This window comes from Chenopodium quinoa, unplaced genomic scaffold (assembly GCF_001683475.1).
Source record: "Chenopodium quinoa cultivar QQ74 unplaced genomic scaffold, ASM168347v1, whole genome shotgun sequence".
NCBI lineage: Eukaryota > Viridiplantae > Streptophyta > Magnoliopsida > Caryophyllales > Amaranthaceae > Chenopodium > Chenopodium quinoa.
The window spans coordinates 999,473-1,003,435 of NW_018744949.1; the positions used below are offsets into that span (position 1 = coordinate 999,473).

The 3,963-nt window shown below is 33.1% G+C and overlaps 1 long non-coding RNA gene across 1 annotated transcript; it reads left to right on the forward strand.

The window, feature by feature from the left end:
- Nucleotides 1-986: 986 nt before the first annotated feature.
- Nucleotides 987-3,663, forward strand: LOC110706240. The gene is made up of 2 exons (XR_002508281.1): nucleotides 987-1,166; nucleotides 2,962-3,663. It is a non-coding gene; the product is annotated as an uncharacterized LOC110706240 (long non-coding RNA).
- Nucleotides 3,664-3,963: the final 300 nt, after the last annotated feature.

Consider the following 3,963-nt stretch of genomic DNA (forward strand, 5'->3'; position numbering starts at 1 on the left):
AATTAACAAAGTAACCCGTATAACACTAACCGAGTAACCACTATAATACTAACTGAGTAACCCTTATAGCAATGATGAAGTAACCCATGTAAAACTAACCATGTAACCCCTATAATATTAACAAAGTAACCCCTATCATAGCTGACCATACAGTGTGGCCAACCACATGTAAGAATTTGTGAAGAAAGTTAAGTTTCAATGATTAATTTCCATGTTTAAGACAAATAAAGGTAAGAGTTTATTGGTCATATGATCCAAAAACCCCTAAGTTTTATGTGTCGTTACGTTCATTCTCTATAAATCTCGATGCAATCAACTAGAATTATTTATCTTTTTTTTTTTTTAACTATTATGGGTTACTTTAATAAAATAATGTAGGATGACTTATTTTAATTGAGGGGTGACTTGACTTTTTCATCTGTGTTAAATTGACTTCTACATTTTAAATTAAGGTGTGAATAACGTTGCGTCCTCATAACTAGTTAGGAATGATTTATTGTTGATCTCGACCATGTGTATTTGAATTAGATGATTCATAACTAGTAGCATTGTTTAGAAATGATTTGTTATGGATCTTGTCCATATGCTCCTAGCTACATCTAACCCGAGTGAATCAAGCACAATTTCTCCATTTCAAGAAAATATAATAGATATTACCTCTATTGTTCCAAAATTAATGACACGATCAAATACGGTACATTATTTGTCATGCATTACTTCAATGACCTTAAATATATATGTAAGAAATTATAGAAATGAATACATATTTGAATATTTGATACTCCGTAGCATATTACAACACTTAATAACTTATATATGAACAAAAAAAAAACAAATATAAACATACATATATATATATAATATATATAGAACTAAGATCATGTGAGAACCAAGGTGAATAATGAGAACTAGGAACTCATCTCGACCGTTGATTACACTTTATCTAAAGGCCGAGATCTCACCCGCCTTTTTAAGGGCAAAATAGGAAAATCAATACTTTGAATGACTACCCCAAAAACTCATCAGTTTCTTTTTTCCCTTTCTCTCTCTTCTTCACTCTTTCTCTCTCTTCCTTCAAATTCTCCCTGGTGCGATTTTTCATTGTTCTTCGCATATCAAATTCGTGAATTTTTTCTTCCATCTTCGTCACCTGTTATTTTGAACAAGTAAGTTATTTGATTTTGTTTTTGTTTTTCTTTTTTATTTAATTAGTTACTGCGTATTTAATTCTCGATTATTTGGAATTTGAAATTAGGATTTTCGCTATTTTTTCCTATTTATCGCATATCTGATTCATTGAATATGTTCTTGGATCTTTGTTGTTGGTTTTTTATGAACAAGTAAGTTAATTTGATTTCGATTATCGTTTTTGAATTTGGTTTAATTCGAATTTTTAATATTATGTGATTTCGATTGCGAAAACTAGGGTTTTCACAATTTTTTGTTTCGGTATTTGTGATTACTTTGTGTTTTCTCTTTAATTTATAATTAGATCAATAATTTCGTGCTGTTTTGGTTGCAATTTTATGATCTGTTGCTATTCTTTGTGCAATGACATATAATTTTTGAGTTTTTTAAAAGTGCAATGCATTTCTAATTGTTTTCCAGGAGATAATTCAATGGTGAATTGGATTATCAGGGATATGCTTTGGGTGGTTGGATACTAATTTACTTTTGGATAATTACTTTTAATAAAATCTTATTTACTTTTATGAGTTTTTATTTTACTTTTATGCCTTGAGTTCGCAATCGCGATTTGCGAGGCAATAGTATCTTGTTCAATGTATGGATGTAGTTGAAATGGCTTATATTTCACTGGTACATTAATCTCTTCTTGTATGAAATGTATGATAGTATAGCTTAAATTCTTAACTATGAGTTTATGTCTTGGAGAAAGCTGATTGTGGTAGTTTGTACGTTCTTAACATTGATTATTGTTGTTGTTCTGCATTTCTATCAGAATTTCACTTTACTAAGGCTTCAGTTTATTGATAAAGGTGGTTTGGGGAATTGGGGGTTTTACCTTGTGTTGGATTTTTAAAGTGGGCTATTAGTGGCTTAGTGCAGGTAGCTTTTGGGATCTGCAAACCTTCATTCGGACTATACCATGGAATCTAATAATGATAGAACATACTACGAAATGTGCATAATGAAGGATACATTGCTTATATATCTTAAGTAAGACTATCCACATTTTGACCCTTGACATATTGATAAGGTATTTCTGGGCTGCCTTCTGGAGATGTGGGATTATGCTTTACAAATGAGTTATAGGTAATTTAACCTTGATGGGGTTATGCTTGCCAATAGACGATGGTGGTTGATGTGGTTTATTCTGCTTGTCATGTATCTTCTCTACATCGCTCTAGTATATCAGGCATATTGGATGTATAGAGTATATAAAAAGGGATTATAGGCATCTGAATGCATTTTGTGCATTCCACTATAGTATTGCTGCATTATGTAATGATATTTTAGTCAATTTTATCTATAATAATTTTATCCAGGCTTTTGTATAGCACAACAAAGGAAGGAACATATCCATTTGTTGAAATATTTCATACCCCAAAGCAAATATGTCAGATCCTTCTATATCTAATACTCCGTAGTCTTTTGGGATTTGGACTATGTAGGCATCCGTTTTTAGGATCATACCTCCTTTCAAATTAGATTTACTTTTGAGATCATTTTATTTACTTTTGAGATCGTTTTATTTTTTTTATTTACTTTTTAAGTAATTTTATTTACTTCGACAATATACACTAGCCTACTAGCTCAATAGCTAGAGCATTGTACAAGTGCACAAAAGATGTGGGTTCGTATCCCACGTAGGTTTATTTATGAGATGAAATTATTTCTTTCAATTGTTTGTGTGTATTTCATTCAGTTTACTTTAAAGTCTTTTTTATTCACTTTAGATTCTTTTTTATTTACTTTTAAATACCCCAATCTTCTTGCTAGTTGGAGATCGTATCTTAATGCAAGAGCTTCAGCAATTGCAGGAGAAGTGTAGTATGAGCATACTTTTCCAGCAGCTACAACCTTATCCAACTCATCCATGATCACTGTCCCAAGCCTAATAGCCCGCCCCGCTCAAACATATGCATCCATATCCACCTTCTTGTAAATGATCGGGTTGAGTGTTGCTGCCCTGCCATGCAAGCCCTACCAAGGCTGCAACTGCTGCCTTGCAGGTCCTGCCAAGGCTGCTGCTGCTGCTGGCCCGGCCTAGGCTGCTGCTGCTGCTGCTTCCCTGCCATGGCTTGCTGCTGCTATGCTATTTCTGCTCTACCTCCTGCTGCTGCTATGCTACTTTTGTTCTACTGCCTGCTACTATAAATGTTGCTCGGGAGTTCTTAAAGTTGAGCGAAACGGGAAGCTGCTATGAGCAAGAGTGCAGCCTATGCAGGAGGAGCAGCAGAAGCATGAGCAGAAGTAATACTATTTATTTACTTTAATGATGTTTTAATTTACTTTTTAGCCTTTTTTTATTTACTTTTGAGCTGTGGTATTTTGAGTTCAACACTTTATCACCAAACAGTGACATGCCCCATTTCCAACTCCAACCCCTGCCAGATACGAAATAAAAGAACAAAACTATGTTACCATAACCAAGGGCTTTATTGCAGTTTTTTTTATAGATTATTTTATTTACTTTTAAGATTATTTGGTTTACTTTTGAGTAATTTTTTATTTATTGTGAATATTTTACATAGACTAGCCTACAAGCTCAATTCTTCATTTGCATTACTTATTTTCTCTATACAATTAGTACTACTTAAATAGATTGATAACACTAGCCTACTAGCTCAATCGGTAGAGCATTGTGCAATTACACAAAAGATCTGGGTTCAAATCCCACATAGGTTCATAATCTTATACTACGTATTTAAGCATTCATAGCAATTGGAGACTGTCCATAAGCATTTCTTCATAGCAATTTCCTAATTTTAGAAGTAGAGA